The sequence below is a fragment of the Phyllobates terribilis genome, unplaced genomic scaffold (assembly GCF_046119375.1).
Source record: "Phyllobates terribilis strain yellow unplaced genomic scaffold, ASM4611937v1 Scaffold_1__5_contigs__length_1240528914, whole genome shotgun sequence".
NCBI classification, from domain to species: domain Eukaryota; kingdom Metazoa; phylum Chordata; class Amphibia; order Anura; family Dendrobatidae; genus Phyllobates; species Phyllobates terribilis.
The window spans coordinates 442,240,285-442,264,063 of record NW_027362761.1 but is presented as its reverse complement, the minus strand read 5'-3'; positions in this window follow the sequence as shown (position 1 = coordinate 442,264,063).

Genomic DNA, 23,779 nt, shown 5'->3' with positions numbered 1-23,779 from the left:
CCCTCCAACCCGGTGAAGGACTTCCAGTTGTCTCCTGTACCCTCTGGGGTGCCACCTGAAAATATGTGGAGAGAGACTTCCTTGTGTGCTGTTCCTGGTACTCCACCCGTTTCGTCTGTTGCTGAGGATGGCTGGATAGGAGGTAGCATCCTAGCTAACCAGATGAGATCAGTTTTTCCTGTGGACAGTGGAAGTGATCTCCTTGAAGTGAACGACTGGTCCTCGAATTCCCTGCGGAAGATTCTGGCAGGCCTGAAGAAGAGGGGGCGTAAGGGGGGGGGTACTGTAACATACCTGGCGGCGTCCTTGCATGGTGGTCCATCTCCCACTGTGCAAGAGCGCGCACTTGATCTCCAGTCCAGAATGTCTCTCTGGCTTCCCTCCATGCTGTCTGTTTGTGTCTGTTTCTGCTGCTTAAGGGCGGCGCCCGATCACTTCCTGCTTTTTGTACCTGCTGTGGGTAACACCCCTTGTGCGTCCTCAGCCTATTGCTGTCTGTCACCTGGTATATAGCTCAGCTGCTCCCATCTATCCCTGCCTGAGCATAGTGTTTCATTCAGTGTGTGCTTGCACTCTGAAGGTGCCAGGTCCCGTTCTGTGTTCTCTTGTCTGCCTATCCTGGAGGCTGTATTTCCAGGCCTGTCTGAACACGCTCCTAGCCTGTTCCTCCTGCCTTCTAGGGGCCGATTACCTAGACTCGTTCCTGTATCTTGTCTGACCTGTCTGAACACGCTCCTAGCCTGTTCCTCCCGCCTTCTAGGGGCCGATTACCTAGACCCGCTCCTGTATCTTGTCTGTCCTGTCTGAACACGCTTCTTGCCTGTTCGCCTGCCTCTCTGGGGGCCGTATTCCCAGACCCGCTCCTGTATTCCGCTGCAGTGTCGGTCTCCTCCGTACACTCAGTTCCAGTCTGAACTCTCTCCTATCCTTTACCTGTTTTGCCTCTATGTCCGTTCCCTTCCTTTTTCTGCAGAGTCTGAACTCGTACCTAACTCCTGCTTGTTGTCTCTGTACTCCCGTTTGTGAGTTTGTGGTCCACTCGCTACTTCTCTGCAAGTACCCTGTGGGTGTCTGGCTCTGCCTTTCCCTTCCTGTCTGTTCCGTGTGAACAGAGCCCTGTCCCCCCTACTCAGCCTTGCCTGCTCTGACTCCTTTGCTCACTGCTCCGGCGGTTCTAGCCTGCTCTGACTCCTTTGCTCACCGCTCCGGCGGTTCTAGCCTGCTCTGACTCCTTTGCTCACCGGTCCGGCGGTTCTAGCCTGCTCTGACTCCTTTGCTCACCGCTCCGGCGGTTCTAGCCTGCTCTGACTCCTTTGCTTACCGCTCCGGCGGTTCTAGCCTGTTCTGACTCCTTTGCTCACCGCTCCGTCGGTTCTAGCCTGCTCTGACTCCTTTGCTCACCGCTCCGGCGGTTGTAGTCTGCTCTGACTCCTTTGCTTACCGCTCCGGCGGTTCTAGCCTGCTCTGACTCCTTGCTCACTGCTCCGCAGCCTTGCTCCGCTCTGACCCTTTTGCTCACTGCTCCGGCAGCCTTGCTCCTCTCTGACCCTTTTGCTCACTGCTCCGGCAGCCTTGCTCCGCTCTGACCCTTTTGCTCACTGCTCCGGCAGTCCTGTCCTGCCCTGCTTCTGCCCGCTGCTCCGGCAGTCCTGTCCTGCCCTGCTTCTGCCCGCTGCTCCGGCAGTCCTGTCCTGCCCTGCTTCTGTCCGCTGCTCCGGCAGTCCTGTCCTGCCCTGCTTGTGCTCGCTGCTCCTGCAGCCCCGTCCTGCTCTGTTCTTGCCCACCGCTTCGGGCGTTCCCTCTCTGCTGTGGTTGTCTACCGCATCTGCGGTTCTGTGACCCAGTCTGTACTGGGTCTTAACCTTTCTGTGCTCCAGCCCCTCCTTTCGGCCAGTACCTCCCTGCCTGCATACTCGCCTGTATCCACCCATCTGCATACCTGCCGTGTTTGCTTACATCCACCAGTCTGTGCCAGCCTAACCTGCCTGTTCCAGTAATCCCAGTGTGGGTCAACCCCCGTGTCCGGAGTTTGACCTGGAGTAGCACCTGGTCCCTCTGCCCGGTTTCTCCCTGGTGCACTGGCGTCGTATGCCGTCGTGCCACCTTGGTCGGATCGGCCAGATACTTAGTCACGCCCCTCCAGGCACTCTCCGGTCCATGGTCCAGTGGAACCACAACACCCGCACACGCCAGTCAGTCCGGGCGTGTGCATAACAATTCGCAAGTGCAGTAGGTGGGCATTGCACTTCCAACTCTCCTGCTTCTCTCCTTTTTTTCTTTTGATGGAAAGGTCACTCTTCTCTATGATCTGCCTCCACCATCTGAAATTTAATGCAGGCACTGTTTTTTCCTTGGGGCCATACCCTCATAAGGGACTGCGCATGCACAATAAGTTCCTGATGATGTCACAACAGCTGTATTAGTGATCTGCAAAAGAGGAGATGAACCCGGGGTAATGATTGCTCCTGCGTAAAATTTCGAATGGGGGAATCAGACCGCTGCGACTACAGTGACCTGTCAGTCAGAGACCGGAGGCTAGCGACAGGCGGGGAAAAGGAAGAGAGGCAGGAGAGCTGAAAGTGCAATGTACGCCCACTGCACTTGTGACCATAACTTCAAAGCTGAACTTTGGAGTTAATAAGGGTTAAAGGCTCTTTACTCACATGCCACTAGTGAAGGTTGTAACATCCTGATGACAGGTTCACTTTTCCATTAAAATAGCCATATGAGGGCTTGTGTTTTTGCAGGACGAGTTGCAGTTCTGTATGACACCATCTATCATACAATATACTGAAAAGTGGTAAAAAAATCCAAGTGAGTGGGATAAAATAGTGAAAAAAAAACACAATTCTGGCATAGTATTTGGGGTTTTGTTTTTACGGTATTCATTATATTTGTTAAAATGACCCAGACACATGTTTTTCCAGGTCAATATGATAATTGCAAAACGAAACTTGCATAAACTTTTTTTATTTAATTAATGAAAATAAATTAAGACGTTTGTAAATAAAACTATTTTTATGTTGCCATTTTCTGAGACCTGTAACGTTTTTATTTTTCTGTCAATAGAGCTTTACGGAAGCAGAGATACCAAATGTTTATTTTTTCCTTTTTTTTAATGGGAGAAAATGAGGGTGACTTGATTCTTTTTATATTTTCAAAAACTTTTTTTTACATTTTTTATTTTAATCTTGGAACTTGAACCTCCAATTGTCTAATTACTTATGCTATATACTGCAATAGCACAGTATTGCTGAATAAAGTGTAAATCACAGTCTCCTATGAAACTCAGCCTGTGGTTGGGCTTTTCAGAAGTACCAAAATGGCAATGATGGAGGCCTTCAGCAGGCTGCTAAGGTAACCCTTTGGTTCCCAGTGATTGCATCGTGGGAGCCAACGGGAGCTGGTGTGCCGACGCACCAGCAAACACTCTATTTAGATGTCTCTTCCAGAAATTGACAGCAGTTTCTATATGGTTATCAGCAGTAGAGATGAGCGAACATTTAAATGTTCAGTTCGGAAATGTTCGCCGAATATTTCGACATTCGCCGAATTTATTCTTCAAACTTTCGATGAACATTTCCAAAACACCAAAGGATTCAATGGGGGGACAAAAAAAAGCATATACAACACCTTTAAACGGGCCCAAAAGCTGCCAAAACACATCAAAGTAGGGGTAGACACCAGGAAAATGCCATCAATTGAACCAGAGTACAAGTACTATAATTATTATTATTACAGAGACATTTATTCCGTGGCGCGTTACATGTGAAAAGCTGTCACCAACTGGTACAAGAGGAGAGAGGACCCTGCCCGCGAGGGCACACAAACAATGTACAAGGGATGGGTGAGGATACAGTAGGTCAGAGTACAGCTAGTCGTGCAGCAGTATGCAGGAGTGAGGCTTAGCGTAGATTGTATGCTTGTCACAAGAAGTGGGTCTTCAGCTTCCTTTTCAAGGTTTCCACTGTAGGTGACAGTCTGATGTGTTGGGGTACAGTGTTAAACAGTAGGTGAGATGCACGGGACAAATCTTGCATGCGATTGTGACAAGAAGAGATAAAAGGGAAGTAGAGAAGGAGATCTGGGAAGGATGGGAGGTTGTGTGCAGGTAACTAGTACAGGGAGACTAGGTCACATATGTATGGAGTAGACAGGTTTCCGATGGCTTGGTATGCCAAAGTTAGGCTTTTCAACTGGAGTCTCTGGGCAACAGGGAGCCAGCGCAGGGATTGACAGAGGGGAGAGGCCTGGGAATAGTGGGGTGACAGGTGGATTAATCAGCCAGCACAGTTTAGGATAGATTGGAGGGGTGTGAGAGTGGTAGAAGGGGGGCCACAGAGCAGGAGCTTGTAGTAGTCAAGGCGGGAGATGATCAGGGCTTGCACTGGTGTTTTTGCAGATTCATGGTTGAGGAATGTGCGGATCCCCGAGATACTTTGGAGTTGGAGTCAGCAGCAAGTGGAAAGGGCTTAGATCTGACGTTTGAAGGACAGATCAGAGTCAAGCTTGCTGGACTGGGGAGAGTGGGCAGCCATTGAGTTCGATGGAAAGGTCAGTTGGGGGGGATGAATGGTGGAGAGATGGTAGAAAGATGATGCATTCTGTTTTATCCATGTTAATTTTTACAAATCTAGCAGAGAAGAAAGATGAAATACAGGACACACATTGTCGGATTCTTGTTACTAAGGAGGTTATATCAGGTCCAGAGAGGTAGATCTGTGTATCATAAGCATAGAGGTAATACTGAAAGCCGTGACACTTTGAGCTGTTCCAGGCAAAGGTGTAGATGGAGAAGAGCCTGGGTCCTAGAACTGAACCTTGGGTCACACCGACACACAGGAAGTGAGATGAGGAGGTGGTGTGTGAGTGGGAGACACTGATTGTCCTGTTGGTTAGGTATGAAAAGATCAAACACAGGGCCAAGTCTGTGATGCCGAGAGATGAGAGTCTGTAGTAAGAGGATATGGTCTACTGTGTTGAAGGCAGATGACAGGACTAGGAGGAGGAGGAAAGAGTAGTCTTGCTTGGATTTGGCAGTTAGTAGGTCATTGGTGACTTTAGTCAGGGTAGTTTCAGTGGAATGGTGAGGTCTGAAGCCTGATTGTAAGCGGTCAAAGAGGGAGCAGGAGGAGAGGTGGGAGGACAGTTAAAAATAGACGTTTTGATCCAGTAGTTTGGAGGCATAGGGGAGAAGTGAGATGGGGCGATAGCTAAACAAAGGATGGGTCAAGGGAGGGCTTTTGGAGGATGGGTGTGATCGAGGTATGTTTGAATCATGAGGGGAAGACGCCAGTTCTTAGTGACAGGTTGAAGAGGAGGGTTAAGCTTGGGATGAAGTATGGTTGGTATGGTTTGGAATGAGGTGGGATGGTATTGGGTCAAGTTCACAGGTGGTGAGATCTGATTTGGAAAGTAAAGATGATCTTCTGTGATGGAGGAGAAGCTGGTTTTGGAGAATGAGAGTTGAGTCGTTATGAGAAGGGGCTGTTGGGACTTTAAGCAAAAGCATTGCACTATGTTGTCAATCTTCTGCTTGAAGAATGAGGCTAAGTCTTCAGCTGAGATGAGAGGAGCGGGAGGGAGAGCTGGTGAACAGAGTAGGGACTTGAAAGTACTGAATAGCTGTTTAGGGTTGTGAGACACGTATGATATGAGAGATGAGAAGTAGGTTTGTTTTGCTGCAGCGAGCAATTGTGCAGCATTTTGAAAACTTCTGTTACTGGACTACACTCCCTTTCTTTGGCAGACGCACAGCTGTACGCCTTGTAGATGAGGGGCAGGAAGAATATGTGCTCCAGTAGATGACAAGTGCTACATAAAGTGGCCTCTGCTCCTCTTCCTCCACCTTAACATCACGCACAGTACAGTCCTCAGAGGTGCCACCCCAATTACCCTTGTTTTCACCGACATCACAACTCTTCAATTGGCCAACTGACTGTGGGGAAGCACAGATGGGTGAGTCTGCAGATCTGTTCACACATTCTATTCCGGGGCATCAGAGGTCTAATCCAAAGCTTCACAGACTCAAGAGGGGGAAAGCATGTGTAGCGATGCCCAAAATTTTTTTCAGTTGATCCGGGCATGGATGAAGTAGGGTCCGAGAAGAATCCAAACCCTCATCACCAGACTTTAACCCCTGGGGGTGGGCGTAAATGGGTTGGAGAAAGAAATTAATACACACCAAAAAATGGAAAACTGAACAATTATACAACAGTGGTTGGAAAACTAAACTAGTTAAGGTTGGATTGAAAGAAATGCACACCAAAACATGGAGAACTAAATTAATAGAAAACAGGGATTGGAGAACAAAACTAATAAGACAACAGGGGTTGGAGAACTAAACTACTAAACAGCTAAGGTTGGAGAATGAAACAAATACACACCAGAACATGGAGAACTAAACTAATAGAAAACAGGGGTTGGCGAACCAAACTAATAAGTAGAGATGAGCGTTGTTCTACTTGAACTGTTCGCCAATCTCAAATTCGAGCTGTTTTGGGCTGTGTTCGAGCCATTCGGCGAACACGAACAATTTGAGAAAAATTCGGCTGTTTGAGGTTATGTTCGATAACTGTTCGTGCACCAAAATCATAACTGGATTTTTTCTCAGTAATGATGAAAATTAATGTTAATACGCAGTTTGAGTGTACAGCGGGGTGGGGGGAGGGGCAGGGGATGGATCTCTGCAGGAACAATGAAGATCTCAATTTTTTTTTCTCTTTCCCGCATTTGCAGTGGGGAGGTGCAATCTGTCAGCCTATCAGCAGCGCACACAAGGAGCGAAGTGCTTTTTTTCACACAAGCAAGGGCATGTGTCATTGGCAGTGTATGTCACATGTCCTTGCCCTATAAGACCAAGCCATTTTCCCCGTCGCCACCATTTTCTCACTGCTGCAGCTGCGTGTTAGACGGCACCACTGTTGCTGTGTGCGCTATACCTTGTTAATTTCAAGCCAATTTTCGCACAAATCTACAGATAGCTTGGGAGTAGGGAATAGTTGTGATTGCAGTCCTTTTAAGGACTAGGTTACAGCATTTCCTATGACTTTTATCAGGCAGGTCTGTGCTCTTAAATAGATAGATTGTGGGAGTAAAGACTAATTGTAATTGGAGTCCTTTTCAGGACTAGGTTACATCAGTTCCTATCAGTTTTTGCCAGGCAGGTCTGTGCCAGTGCTGTGCAAGTTTTTTTCACAGCATTTGGCTGAATCTAGCAAAGCTAATTCTTTTTGGCCTATTGCAGAGTGTGTTAGTCAGTGGAGTAGCCTATCTGTGTTGCAAGATATACCACCTGTGTATAGAATAACATTTTTTTTTACTGCACCTAGTGAAGTAAAATCTTTTGGGCATAGCATCATTCTATTAGTCCATCTATACTGACCTCCATCAGGTTGCAAACTGAATATATTTTTTTCTGCATCTACCTCTGAAAAAATATTGGGCTTCTAGCTGTGTGTGGGACTTGTTCTATTAATCCATCTATACAGACCTCCATCAGGTTGCAAACTGAATATATTTTTTTCTGCATCGACCTCTGAAAAAATATTGGGCTTCTAGCTGTGTGTGGGACTTGTTCTATTAATCCATCTATACAGACCTCCATCAGGTTGCAAACTGAATATATTATTTTCTGCATCTACCTCTGAAAAAATATTGGGCTTCTAGCTATGTGTGGGACTTGTTCTATTAATCCATCTATACAGACCTCCATCAGGTTGCAAACTGAATATATTTTTTTCTGCATCTACCTCTGAAAAAATATTGGGCTTCTAGCTGTGTGTGGGACTTGTTCTATTAATCCATCTATACAGACCTCCATCAGGTTGCAAACTGAATATATTTTTTTCTGCATCTACCTCTGAAAAAATATTGGGCTTCTAGCTGTGTGTGGGACTTGTTGTATTAGTCCATCTATACTGACCTCCATCAGGTTGCAAACTGAATATATTTTTTTCTGCATCTACCTCTGAAAAAATATTGGGCTTCTAGCTGTGTGTGGGACTTGTTGTATTAGTCCATCTATACTGACCTCCATCAGGTTGCAAACTGAATATATTTGTTTCTGCATCTACCTCTGAAAAAATATTGGGCTTCTAGCTGTGTGTGGGACTTGTTCTATTAATCCATCTATACAGACCTCCATCAGGTTGCAAACTGAATATATTTTTTTCTGCATCTACCTCTGAAAAAATATTGGGCTTCTAGCTGTGTGTGGGACTTGTTCTATTAATCCATCTATACAGACCTCCATCAGGTTGCAAACTGAATATATTTTTTTCTGCATCTACCTCTGAAAAAATATTGGGCTTCTAGCTGTGTGTGGGACTTGTTCTATTAATCCATCTATACAGACCTCCATCAGGTTGCAAACTGAATATATTTTTTTCTGCATCTACCTCTGAAAAAATATTGGGCTTCTAGCTGTGTGTGGGACTTGTTGTATTAGTCCATCTATACTGACCTCCATCAGGTTGCAAACTGAATATATTTTTTTCTGCATCTACCTCTGAAAAAATATTGGGCTTCTAGCTGTGTGTGGGACTTGTTGTATTAGTCCATCTATACTGACCTCCATCAGGTTGCAAACTGAATATATTTTTTTCTGCATCTACCTCTGAAAAAATATTGGGCTTCTAGCTGTGTGTGGGACTTGTTCTATTAATCCATCTATACAGACCTCCATCAGGGTGCAAACTGAATATATTTTTTTCTGCATCTAGCTCTGAAAAAATATTGGGCTTCTAGCTGTGTGTGGACTTGTTCTATTAATCCATCTATACAGACCTCCATCAGGTTGCAAACTGAATATATTTTTTTCTGCATCTACCTCTGAAAAAATATTGGGCTTCTAACTGTGTGTGGAACTTGTTGTATTAGTCCATCTATACTGACCTCCATCAGGTTGCAAACTGAATATATTTTTTTCTGCATCTACCTCTGAAAAAATATTGGGCTTCTAGCTGTGTGTGGGACTTGTTCTATTAATCCATCTATACAGACCTCCATCAGGTTGCAAATTGAATATAATTTTTTTCTGCATCTAACCCAGCCAATAGTTTTGGCCTAATACCACAGTTTGGCCACTCAGCTCTGCTCGGTTCCCATCCATTGTTTTTTTGTGCAAACAACTCCAGAGTTGTGAATTAGTTAACCACCAAAATGAGTGGAAAAAGGCCTGCTGCTGGTGGAAAGGGGAATAGGCGTGTTGGGAAGGGGAAAAAAGGTTGTGTCCATGGGGTAGGTGTTAAAGCAACAGTAACATCTGCAGAAGAAAGACCATCTTCCAGCCAAACTAAAATGTCTACTTCTTTTAGCGGACAATGTGATAAGATTACTTTCTTACGGCCACGCCAATCGCTACAAATTCCAGATGAGGCACAAAAACAGCAGGTGCTTCAACGGATATCAAGTGCTCCTTTAAGTGGGCTCTCCTCCACATCAACTTCAACATCACAAATACTCCAGTCCTCAAAGGTGTCACCCCAATCGCACTTGCTTCCTCACAGCTCCCAAATCTCCAGCTGCCCGTCTGAGTATGAGGTAGAACAGATGGTTGAGTCTGCAGAGCTGTTTACTCATACTATAGCCTGGGAATCAGAGGTCGACTCCAGCGCTTCTGTGAATCCAGACGAGGAAATGATCTGCACTGATGCCCAGAATCTTTATGAGTCGGATCCAGGACCAGACGCAGAAGGTTCTGACCATAATGTAGACCCTCATTCCCAAACTGTAACTCCTGTTGGTGGAGACAATGAGGAAGACGATGATAAGACTCAAATACCTGATTGGAGCGACAACTTTAGTTTTTTGTCAGGGCAGGAACAGGTTGGCTCTGAGGACGACGGGTGTGATAACGCACAGGGTGATGATGATGAGGTTGGAGATCCCACTTACTGTCAACCCACAGTCAGCCAAGAGATGAGGTCAGCAGAGGAGGTGGAGGAAGATGCTAGTGACAACGAGGTCAGGTTGCGCCTTCCTGGACAGAGACGTAGTACTGGAAGCATGTCAACAACTGCATCCTCAAACACAACTCTGCCTCTCACCACAAGTCGTGGTGGCTCTTCAGGTCGCATGGGTGCTAAGCCTTGCATAGCCTGGGCATTTTTTCAGATCGATAAAGATGACCCAACTCGTGTTATCTGTAACATTTGTCAGCAAAAGCTAAGTAGAGGCCAAAAAATACATAGTTTGAGTACTTCATGCATGAACCGGCACATGGACATGAAGCATAAGTTGCAGTGGGAAGCTCAGTGTGCTACAATGCGGCCTAGCCGGCCGGGCCAACCACCGTCTGCCATATCTTGTGCATCCGCGGCCTCTTCATCCTCTGTGACTGGGGGGACAGCAGTCACACCTGTTTTGGGGCGCAGACCTGCCACCTCTTTACCCGCAACAGCCAGCGTGATTGGCAGGTCATCATTTTCTTTGGAGGTGGTAACACCAGCTGGTGTTGAGCGCTGTCCGACATCGATAGCACCACCTTTGGATCAAGGCAACCTAACATGTCCGCCTGCATCTTCCTCACAGACCGGCAGTTTGCCGGGGACACCCTTATCAACCCCGTCTAAGCACAATAGCCAGCCCTCGGTCCCTCAGATGTGGACAAGTAAAAGACCATTTCCTCCTAGCCATGAGAAAGCTAAGAGGTTGAATTTCACCATCTGCAAGCTCTTGGCTACAGAAATGCTGCCTTTCCGCCTGGTGGACACAGAGGATTTTCGAGACCTTATGTCCGTCGCAGTGCCCCAGTACCAGATGCCCAGTCGGCACTACTTCTCAAAGAAAGGTGTGCCTGCGCTCCACCAGCATGTCGCACACAACATCACCGCTTCTTTGAGAAACTCTGTGTGTGACAGGGTGCATTTCACCACAGACACTTGGACGAGTAGGCATGGACAGGGGCGTTACATGTCGCTGACTGGGCACTGGGTAACTATGGTGACAGCAGGACAAGGGGCTGCTGTCCAAGTCTTGCCGTCCCCACGAGTTGTGCGTCAATCCTCTTTATGTCAAAGTTCCTCCACTGTTTCTGCCTCCTCAACCTCCTCTCGGTCTTCCACCTGCACCCAAAGCCTGTCTGGTCATGCCACAAGCTTTCTAACTGCGCAGAAGGGATCCTGCACACCTCCTTACTATGCTGGCAGTAGGGCTCAACGTCATCAGGCGGTTTTTACATTGAAATGTCTGGGAAATGTGAGTCACACAGCTGAGGAGTTGTGGTCAGCTCTGGAGAACCAATTTCATGAATGGTTGTCTCCACTGGACCTGAAACCAGGGAAGGCCGTGTGCGACAATGCTGCAAACCTGGGTGCGGCCCTTCGCCGGGGCAATGTCACACACGTGCCTTGTATGGCTCACGTGTTGAACCTGGTTGTCCAGCAATTTTTAGCCCACTATCCCAGACTAGATGGCCGTCTGCAGAGGGCACGGTCGCTGTGTGCTCACTTCCGCCGTTCGCATCCCGCAGCTCAGTGACTTACATCTCTACAGAAGTCGTTGGGCCTGCCACTTCACCGGCTAAAATGCGATGTGCGTACCCGGTGGAATTCAACTCTGCACATGTTGCAGCGACTGTGGCAGCACCGACAAGCCCTGGTGCAATACGTTCTGACGTATAGCCTGGGCCAACGAGATTCAGAGGTGGGGCAAATCACGCTGGAGGAGTGGTCTCAGATCAGGGACCTATGCACCCTTCTGCACAGTTTTGAAATGGCGACGAAGATGTTTAGTGCTGACGATGCCATTATCAGCATGACTATTCCGGTGATTTACATGCTGGAGCACATGTTAAACAGAATTCGGAGTCAGGTGGTGGCACAAGAGGAGGTGGAGGAAGTAGAGGAGGAGGAGTTGTATGCGGAAGGGCTAACATCTGCAAGGTCCAGACGGTCGGCAGCACCAAGGCGGCAGGCATGTGAGGGTGGGGGAGATGGTTTTACCAGGGCGCATGGTAGCAGCCAAACTAGTGAGGAAGGTGCAGGAGCCCAGGAAGAAGTGGAGGACAAACTGATGGAAGACTCATCAGATGAGGGAGACCTTGATCACATTTCTGTTGTGCGAGGTTGGGCGGAGAGGACAGAGGAAGGAAGCATGATTGTTACCTCGCCACCAACACAACAGGGACTTGGTGCTCCTGGATGCGCAACACACATGAGTGCCTTCTTGCTGCACTACCTGCAACATGACCCTCGAATTGTGAGAATTAGAAATAATCCTGACTACTGGGTTGCCACACTGTTAGATCCCCGGTACAAAAGTAAATTTGCAGAAATTATTCCTGCCATAGAAAGGGATGCACGCTTGCAGGAGTATCAGCAGAGACTGTTGCAGAATCTTACATGTGCTTTTCCACAAAATACCAGTGGTGCACGTAGTGAATCTCACAGTTCCAACTTGCCAACCGTGGGACCGTCAAGTGTTCAGCACTCAAACCGTAACAGAACCACAGTATCTGCTGGTAACATCAATTTTGCGCAATCATTTCACCACTTTTTTAGCCCATCCTTTGCAAGGCCACAGGAGACAACCAGGGGAGGAGTCCTGAGGAGATAATTTGCATATTCCCACTGCATTTTGGGGTAAGTGAAGAGTCTCCGCGAGCTCAAAGAACACTGGATTTTGGCTGTTGGAGCTGAAAAGAGGACATCGGTAAACCGCGCGCCTACCGGCGCGCGCATTTTGAAGCTTTTTTTTAAGCTTTTTTCACTGTTTTCAGAACATTAACAATAAGAACATGGAAGAGTCCAGGAGCCATTTGGTGAGCTGCATATCCTGCTACATGTTCACAGACTTGCCAGTGGAAAAGCCAAACTTCACATGCCAGAAATGCAAGCTTGTGTCCCTGTTGGAGGAAAAGTTGCGAAATCTAGAAGAGAGGTTAACTACCTTGAAAATCATTAAGGAAGGTGAAGAGTTCTTAGACAGAGCAGAATTATCTCTTCATGATTCAGAAAGAGAAGAAATTCGAACTGCACCTGACGAAACAGAGGAATGGAAGCATGTGACCCACAGAAGCAGGAGGATCGAGAGGCAGTCAGCACCCATACTGCTCAGGAACCAGTACCAGGCTCTCACGCAGGAGAACCATGAAGAAATACAGCAAAATAAGACTTTGCCAGCAATGAATAACCTTGTAAGCCCTCAGAATCCTCCTGGATGGAGAAAGAAGAATGTTGTGAAGAAAAAACGGAGAGTGGTGGTTATGGGGGATTACCTGTTAAGAGGAACAGAGGCCGCTATCTGCAGACCAGACATAACCTCAAGAGAAATGTGCTGTCTTCCAGGAGCAAAAATTAAAGATGTGTCTGACAGGATATCAAGACTCTTCAGACCTACAGATCACTACCCATTCCTGCTAATACATGTGGGGACAAATGACACCGCAAGAAAGGACCTGGAAACCATCTGCAGTGACTTTGAAGACTTAGGCAAGAAAGTGAAAGAATTGGGAGCGCAGGTGGTCTTCTCATCCATCCTCCCAGTGGATGGCCATGGAACAATGAGGTGGAATAAGATTCTACAGGTGAACAACTGGCTACGTCGATGGTGCCGTCAACAAGGATTTGGATTTCTGGATCACGGAATGAATTACCTATACGATGGACTACTTGCTAGAGATGGGGTGCACCTTACGATGACTGGAAAACATGTATTTGAAAGTCGCCTTGCTACACTCATCAGAAGAGCTTTAAACTAGAACAATGTGGGAAGGGAAGCAAAAGGCCAGAAAAAGCCATACAGCTGACAAATACTATTGGGATCTCTGCTACTGGAAGTGGAAAAGAAGAACAAAGACAAAACAATTTAAATAATAAAAATATGGGAGGAAGAGAAACCAATCACAAACTAAAATGTTTTTATACAAATGCACAAAGCATGGGCAACAAACAAGGAGAATTGGAACTACTAATGCAGCAAAAGGAATATGATGTCATTGGAATCACTGAAACTTGGTGGGACGATACACATGATTGGAATAAAAGGCTAAAAGGATACAACTTATTTGCAAGAAACAGACTTGAAAAACGAGGAGAAGGTGTTGCATTGTATGTTAGAAAAGCGTATATCTGCACAGAGATTGAAGCTTCAGAGACTGGGAGTTCTGTGGAAACTGTTTGGGTAAGAATACAAGTAGAGAACAACGGAAAGGACACCATTGTAGCATTTACTACAGGCCACCTGGGCAAGCTGAAGATATGGATGAACTCTTTATGTATCAAATGACCAAGTTCTCCAAAAAACATGATGTAGTGGTCATGGGAGATTTCAACTATCCAGACATTTGTTGGGAATCTCTCTCAAGTAAAACTAACAGGTCAAGCAAATTCTTATCCTCTCTTGCTGACAACTTTATCTTCCAAAAGGTAGGGGAGAAAACAAGGGGATCTGCTACTTTGGATCTAATCCTTATAAACAGGGAGGAAATGGTTGAGGAGTTAAAGGTGGCTGGGACCCTAGGAGGCAGCGATCATGCTATTATAGAATTTTGGATAACTAGAGGAGGAAGACATGTGAAAACTCAAACTTCAAGGTTAGATTTTAGAAAGGCAGATTTTAAGAGACTCAGAAAGAGAATAGGAGGGATCCAATGGCTGGATGTCCTTAAGGACAAAAATGTCCAGGAAGGATGGGAAATTTTTAAAAATGAGATTCTCAAAGCACAATCGTTAACAATCCCGAAAAGTAGGAAGAATGGGAAGCATTTAAGGAAACCAGGATGGATGAACACAGAACTTAAACACATGCTAAAAAGAAAGAAAGAAATGTTTATTAAATGGAAAGAGGGAGGCATATCTAAAGAAGATTATAATGCAGTCTGCAGATCCTGTAGGGCACGTATCAGGTTAGCTAAAGCTGACAATGAATTAAGGCTTGCAAGAGATGTCAAAAGCAATAAAAAAGGATTTTGGGGGTATGTCAAAAGTAAAAGAAAAGTCAAAGATGCTATAGGATTTTTACAGGATGAAAATGGAGAAATGGTAAGAGAGGATGTTGAGAAGGCCGAACTTTTTAATTCCTATTTTGCATCTGTTTTCTCTCAGAAAGAAAATGTAACATCAACTGATCTTCACTGTCCTTTTAAAGGAATAGAGGAATCCAAGTTATCTGTAAACCGAAAGATTGTGAGGGAATATTTAGCTAACATAAATGAGTTCAAGTCTCCAGGTCCAGATGAATTACACCCCAGAGTACTGAAGGAGATCGTAGAAGAAATTTTAGAACCACTCTCCATAATCTTTGAAAATTCTTGGAGAACAGGAGAAGTCCCAGAAGACTGGAGAAGAGCAAATGTTGTTCCTATCTTCAAAAAGGGGAAGAAGGTGGACCCAGGGAACTATAGGCCGGTGAGTCTGACTTCTATACCAGGAAAGATCTTTGAACAAATTATTAAACAACATGTATGTAAGTACATGGATAAGAATGAAGTGATTAACCAGAGTCAGCATGGGTTTGTAACTAACAAGTCATGTCAGACTAACTTAATTTCCTTCTAAGACAGAATCACTGACTGGGTGGATCAGGGAAATGCTGTAGATATAGTATATCTTGACTTCAGCAAAGCATTTGACAAAGTATCTCACACCATCCTTATTGAAAAAATGACCAAGTATGCAATGGACCAGGCAACTGTTAGGTGGATTCATAACTGGCTTAGTGATCGGACTCAAAGGGTGGTTGTAAATGGCTTCACATCCAGCTGGATGAATGTCTCAAGTGGGGTACCACAGGGCTCCGTCCTGGGACCTGTATTGTTCAACATCTTTATCAATGATTTAGATGAAGGAATTGAGGGTAAGCTGATTAAATTTGCTGATGACACAAAGCTAGGAGGGATAGCTAATGCTAGAGAAGAGAGAGAGAGGATTCAAAAAGACCTAAATAAACTGGAGCAGTGGGCAGCAACCAACAGAATGGTTTTTAACAGGGAAAAATGCAAAGTACTACATCTGGGCAATAAAAATGAAAAAAGCATATACAGAATGGGAGGAATAGAGCTAAGCAACAGTACATGTGAAAAAGACTTAGGTATACTAATAGATCATAGACTGAACATGAGTCAACAGTGTGATGCAGCAGCAAAAAAGGCAAACACAATTCTGGGATGTATTAACAGAAGCATACAGTCTAGATCACGTGAAGTCATTATCGGTCTTTACTCCTCTTTGGTCAGACCTCATCTGGAATACTGTGTACAGTTTTGGGCACCACATTTTAAAAAAGACATAGACAAACTGGAGCAAGTTCAGAGAAGAGCGACCAGAATGGTGACTGGTCTGCAAACCATGTCCTATGAGGAACGGTTGCAGGATTTGGGAATGTTTAGCTTGCAAAAAAGAAGACTGAGAGGAGACTTAATAGCTGTCTACAAATATGTCAAGGGCTGTCACATTGTAGAAGGATCATCTTTATTCTCATTTGCACAAGGAAAGACTAGAAGCAATGGGATGAAACTAAATGGGAGGAGACACAGATTAGATATTAGAAAAAACTTTTTGACAGTTAGGGTGATTAATGAGTGGAACAGGCTGCCACGAGAGGTGGTGAGTTCCCCTTCAATGGACGTCTTCAAACAGAGGCTGGACAGACATCTGTCTGAGATGATTTAGTGAATCCTGCTTTGAGCAGGGGGTTGGACCAGATGACCCAGGAGGTCCCTTCCAACTCTACCATTCTATGATTCTATGATTCTATGACAAGAAGTCTGACACATAGTCAACGCCTAGAGACGATGGTACAGGAGTATCTCCAAGTAAATATTGAAGCCACGACTGTGTCACTGGACCCTTGCTCTTTTTGGGCTTCCAATCTGGATAAATGGCCGGAGCTAGCCACTTACGCCTTGGAGATCTTGTCATGCCCCGCAGCCAGCGTTCTGTCTGAACGTGTGTTCAGCGCTGCTGGTGGTGTGCTGACAGATAAGCGCACGCGGCTCTCCACTGATAATGTAGACAGACTCAAGTTCATAAAGATGAACAAATCATGGATCCGAAACGACTTTTCTACCCCTGTGTCATCCTGAGGAGAGTAAAAGCTTGATGATTGGTTAAAATCACCCTACCAACCGTTTTAAGCTTTCAAATTACTAATCATGTTTATCTGTATCTTGGCTGGAAAATAATTTGGGCTTTGTAGCAGTGTGCAGCACTGATCCTATTAGGCCATCTATACTAAAGCTTCACCAGATTTAAAATTAATAATAATTTTTAGCTGCATCTAGCCCGGAAAATAATTTTGGGGCTCCGAGATGCGCAAGACACATAAGTGCCTTCTTGCTCCACTACCTGCAGCATGACCCTCATATTGTCAGAATTCGAAGTAATCATGACTACTGGGTTGCCACACTCTTAGATCCCCCAAACTTTTCGATCAACCTTTTCATTTTAATAAAGACCAAAAAAATGGTCATTTTTGAAATTATAAGCATTAGCAGGTTGTTAGAAACTGAAATCAAACAGTTTTCAACTCAAAACTTTATTCTAGGTGATGTTACATTTTCACATAGGACCCCTTGTTCGAAAGGAGCTTCTGAACTCTCTCGTCCATTGAATTTGTCAGGTTTTGGATGGTTTCTGCTTCAATTGTTTTGCATGAGGACAGAATACCCTCCCAGAGCTGTTGCTTAGATGTGAACTGCCTCCCGCCATCATAGACACTCCTTTTAATGATGCTCCAAAGGTTCTGAATGGGGTACAGGTCAGGGGAGCATGGGGGTCACACCATAAGTTTGTCCCCTTTTATGCCCATATCAGCCAGAGATGCAGATGTTTTATGTGCAGCATGAGATGGTGCGTTATCATGCAGAAAAATGATCTTGCTGTGAAATACACGGTTCTTCTTCTTGAACCATGGCAGGAAGTGCTGTTTGAGAAAATCCACATACATTATGGAGTTCATCTTTAGCGCCTTCAGGGATCCTAAAGGGGCCGACAATCTCTCTCCCCATGATTCCAGCCCAAAACATTACTCCACCTCCTCCTTGTTGGCGCTGTAGCCGTGTTTGCGTGGGGTGTCCATCAACCAGCTATCCTCCACTCCATCCATCTGGACCATCGAGCGCTGCACGGCACTCATCCATGAACAAAACAGTTTTGAAATCAGTCTTCATGTAATGTTTGGCCCACTGGAGCCGTTTCTGCTTGTGTGAAGTGGATAGAGGAGGTTGACAGGATGGCGTATGCACAGCTGCAAACCTCTGAAGGACCCTGTATCTTGTTGTTCGGGGGACGTTGGAGGCACAAGCAGCTTCAAAAACTTGTCTGCTGCTATGACAAGGCTTTTTTGCCGCTGCTCTTTCAACCTGACGTAATTGCCTGTAGGAAAGAGTCCTCAATTTGCCCTTATCAGCACGCACAAGTGTGTACTGTGAATCAGCTACATACTTCTTGATTGCCAAGACACTTCATCCTGATCATCGCACAATGTTGATTGTAGTCATGCCTTGACCTAAACACTCCACAATTTGTTGCTTCTCAGCAGCCGACACATCCTTTTTCTTTCCCATTTTGGCAGAAAATGTAGGCTGCTTATTAATGTGAGACAGCCTTCTTAAGTAGTCTTGCCTTTCATTGGACACACCTGCCAAACTAATTAGCACAGGTGTCTGTAATTGCTTACAGTGATATAAAGAGCCCTGACACACATCACCATCAATGAGTTTAACTGACAAACAAACAAATTCTTCCCTTATCACTCCTAAACACTTTTTGCATAATAATTTGGAACGCAGTGTACATGTGCTTTTCCACAAAACACCAGTGGTTCACGTAGTGAATCTTACAGTTCTAACTTGCCAACCGTGGTCTGTATGGAGTTGTTCAATAAAGGGCCCAAAATTAAGATAACATAGATGGGAGAGGTCTCTATGAATAGGAATTCCTAAGTATTTGATACCCTGTGAGGGCCAGGCAAAGGGAAAGTTGGACTGGATGGAATCCTATATGGATTTGGGGAGGGAGACATCGAGGGCCTCAGACTTCGCTGCATTGATTTTAAAATTTGACCATGTAACAAAGTGATCTATTTCAGCCATAACAGCATGGATGGATATATGTGATTGAGTGATATATACTAGGACATCATCAGCAAATAGAGAGCACTTGTACTCGGTGCCTCCCACCTCAATCCACCTAATATTGGGGTTATGGCGAATTGATGAGAGCAGGTGCTCCGTCACTAGGATGTATAAGAGAGGGGACAGAGGACATCCCTGCCTTGTCCCATTGGTGATTGTGAAAGGTGATGAAAATGTTCTGATGCACCCCCTTGGCCTTGGGACACCCGGAGCCGGACCCTTTTTGGTGTATGCTGGTGGTTGTAGTCTTCGTGGCGGCGACCCGGTTCCGTGGCTCAGGGTGGTCAAACCAGTGGCGGAACTATTTATGTGGTTTTGATGTTTAAATGTCCGACTACGCCACCCGTGGATTGCGGTCAGAGTGAACCGCCGCTGCAGGGCAGACCGCTGAGGCTGGTGTTGTGGGTGCAGCAGAGCGTAGCATAACTCCCCACGGGAGGAGTATAGCCTCAGGGCAGTGTATGCGGAGGATGGGGGTGATGGTGCAGGGCAGCAGCAGTAACGACACGGAGTCAGTGATGCAGTCCAGGGCCTTTACTCACAGTTCTTATTATCCAGACCACATCTGCAGGTAACGGCTGCCCACGTCGTACTGTGCTCACCAGGTGAGGGGCTCAGACAACTCCCAGATAACTTTGGAGCGCTTCACAGGACCCCCTTTGTGTGTCCTTTGTCTGGCCTTTCTTACCAACCCTTCTGTCCGGCTGCCTCGGGCCTCCTCTTGGTAAACTTGGCGCCAGTTTCCCTGACCCTATGTGGTGCCTTCCTAGCGGGTGTAGCGAGAGGCTGCGCCACATAAAATGTCACAGCCTCCGGTTTCTAGCTGAGGGTCGTTTCCTGCCTCCACTAGTTTCGGGGACCGGTCTCCCCCTTTGGCCTGACCCCTCCACGCAGGTGGATTCGGGCGTGCGGTGGCGACTCGCCCGTCCGCACCCCTGGGATCCCTTCATTCCTCGTTCCTGGAGCCTTCTCCGCTCCTCTTCCTTCCTTCTCCCTCTTCCAGGTCTGGGCCTCTGTTACTAGGCCCGCCTCCGGAGCAGAGCTCATGCAGAGCCCCTGCTCCCTGCCACTTCTGCTCAGACTTCTCTGCACTGAACTAAGATGGTGCCCACCTTTTATACTCCCTTCTCAATGCACCCAGGAACTGCTTCCTCCCTGCTCCTGCACTACAGGGTTCCCCTTCCTCAGTGTTCCCTCCCCCCACTCCAGCCAGGGACAGGGACTGTCGTGCCCATCTCAGAGGCATATTGGTCGCCCTGCCCCACGGCAATGTGGTGTAATGCATGCAGGTGTCGGGTCCTGATCCACACTACATCCTTACCTGAGAGTGAGATATCACACCTCTGGGTGAGGTGCAATACCTCTGTAGCAACCGAGCCCTCAGGGTGCTACAGTTCCATTTATCTTCAGCCTAGGTGACGTATTGTGATACAGGGCCGTGATTTTGGCTATAAAAGGGTCCCCTAGACCCCTACCCCAAGCTTTTTAATAGAATCATATATGGCGTGCCAGGAGACTCTATGGAATGCTTTCTCAGCATCCAACGAGAGTATCTAATTACAAATTTTTAACTGCATCTAGCCCAGGAAATACTTTGTGCCTAGTAGCAGTGTCTGCTAGTCAGCGGATTATCCCGGCTGTTAAGCAAGCTACACCACCTGTAGTTTAGACACTTAATTTTTTCAAAGGAAATGCTTCGGGACCATGGGATATTCAGTGAAGAGCATCAGGAGGCACCCCAAGGCATAGGGGCTGGGACTGGCAGTAGGATGCCTTGCGGTGGACAACCGAGCTCGATCCTTATAAAAGCTTTTTAACTGCAGCAGCTTTAGTGGACGCTACTGGAGCTGGAATTACGCGGCTGCTGGCATGAGACTTGCCCTCCAATAGATCCTTGTAAATGGATTTAAAGTGTATTCATTCAAATTAGAGAGACAATTTAAATTAAAAATCTTAGAGCTGCCTCCACCACAGGGGGGCTCGCTCGACCCACCAGCGGACAGGCACCAGTATTGGGAGAGGGGGGCTGGCCATCAGGGTTCACCGCGGCTCTGGCACAAACCCGGCGACACGGAGGTGGCACGGGCAGTAGCGGACTGGCCGTGTCGGCTTCTCACTTTTTGGATTTTAGAAGGGCATGACATGCCTATATCTGTGTCTCCCCCTCCTTTTACTCCTCCACCTCTTTTATTTTCGCATGACTATATGTACTTGTCACTTTTCCATGTGTTAGTTATGTCTTCTGAGCAGTTTGTCAGCTTTTGGACACCTTTGAAGGTGTTTTCTATGTGTTTCTATGTGTTTTTGTTTGCCTGCCATTGGTTTTAACGGTGTTCGAAGGTGTTCGACGAACAGTTCGACGAACAGTTCGGCGAACACACAGGTGTTCGACGAACCGAACCGAACTCGAACACTACGGGGGTGGCTCAACACTACTAATAAGACAACAGGGCTTGGAAAGCTAACCTAATAAACAGCTAGGGTTGGAGAACTAAACCACTACACACCAGGGGATGGAGAACTAAACCACTAGACACCAAGGTGTCACTCGACAGCAAGTGTTGGAATCCCCAAGGCTTGCAGGACAAACCTCTGTATCTAACACTTCCTCCAGTGCTTCTGCATCCTCCACCTCCTCTAGCACCTCCACCTGCACCCTCAACCTCTGCCTTAATGAGACACATGTTCCAACAGTGCAGAGAGAATCACCCCCACCTCCATATTGCGCAGCCAGGTCTCACCGCAATCAGGCAGTGTTAAAATTAATATGCCTTGCAGAGGATAGGATTAAGAAGAAGTGCAGAGCTATAATGGGCAACAACACACACCCGCTTTATGAACTGTTTGCGAAACAGAAGAGCACATTCAGCAATCGCCTAATACAACTAAGGTGTAAAAGGGAAAAATACAGGAGATCGTTTGTTCCAACAGCTATGGGGGTGTTTAACAAATGTCTGAAAAGCAATGTCTAAAGCATTCCAAATGTTATGTTATCATATGTGTCATGTTCGAGATCTGTGTTCTGCTGCTGTGATACCGCAATTTCCTCCGGGATAAATAAAGTATATCTTATCTTATCTTATCTTATCTTATACAGCTGAAGAGGTGTAGACAGCTCTTCAGGCCGAGTTTGAGCAATGGCTGTCTCCACTGAACCTGGAGCACGGGAAGGCCGTGTGCGATAACTGTGCAAACCCGGTGGCGGCCCTATGCCTGGGCATCCTCACACACGTGCCTTGCATGGCTCGCATCCTCAACCTGATTTCTCCGCCACTATTCCGGCCTGGATGCGCTGCTGCAGAATCCACTGTCTTTGCGTGCTCACTTAAAACTATAAAAATGAGCAGAATCTTTAGTATAAAAGCCAGACTACTAGACAATGAGCAAACTCCTTCATGATGATAGAGGCCACCATCTCCTTAGCTGGCTGGCACTTTTCTGTGGGAATGAGCTTGTCTCCAACCAGCCAGGAATATCCAGTGAATGGCACTCCACAGTTTGGTAATAGCACCCTGTACTAGAAGCAAAGCCATCCACAATTTCCGTACCTCAGGAATTTTATTTGGTAGACTGGCTGAGCAAACATTAGTTTCTCACAAAGGAGCTGAAGTCACTGAGTGGCAGTAGGTGCAAGTTTCTCCAGCATGACCTGTTTTTATGGTTGATATAAGAGAGAGAACATAACTGGGTGCCAAGGTGCCATATTGCATCTTAAGTCTTATAGGCCCTGCACTTGCGGCCTTACATTCTACAGGATGGTGGAGAAGGAGACAGTAGGTTGTGGAATTGCATTAGCTCTGGTGGTGTTGAGGTGGCAGCGAGACAATGGCAGGCTGTAGGCTGTCTTGAAGAGATGGGTTTTCAGGTTGTGTCTGAAGGATCCAAATGTGGTGGCTAATCGGACGTGTTGAGGCACAAAATTCCAAAGGATTGGGGATATTTGGTAGAAGTATTGGAGGCGATTGGGTGAGGAACAAGTAAGTGTGGAGAGAAGGAGGTTTTGGGAGGACTGGAAATTACATAAGGGACTATATCGGGAGATTAGTTCAGAGATGTACGGAGAAGAAAAGTTATGGATGGCTTTGTACGTCAGTGTAAGTAGTTTTGAACAGGATAAGCTGGGCAATTGGGAGCCAATGAAGGGATGTTATAGATTGCAATCTTATGAATTGCTGGGGCAAGTCCACAGTAAAAAAGCAGCCATAGAGTGTCCGGGAACCTTCACACAGACTTTTCTTACCACGGGCTGCTTCTCGGCAGGGTTGGACGGGCCCACCAGTGAACCGGAGAATCCTCCGTTGGGCCCTAGTTTCTCCTTCAGGAGAGGTCATAGCGCAAATCTTGCAGGTTGTGATGATGATGAGGCCATCCATCTCCTTAGTTTTCTGCTACTTGGAATGCAAGTACAAGTATGCAGCCAATTACCCACCCACCCACAGGCTACAATACTAAACTGCCACATTTCTGGAAAGCTGCTTGCACTTGAAATGTTGCCTTTTAGGCTCATGGAGGAAGCTTTTCACAACCTCATGGCAGTGGCAGCCGGGTCTCCATACTCGGTCCCCAGCCGCCACTATTTCTCCTGCTGTTGTCCCTGCCTTCCACAAGCACAGGTACCAGAACATTACTGCTGGTACTTTTCTGTGGGATTCTGCTTGGCTCCTACCAGCCTGGAATATTTACAGTGAACTATGGCATGAT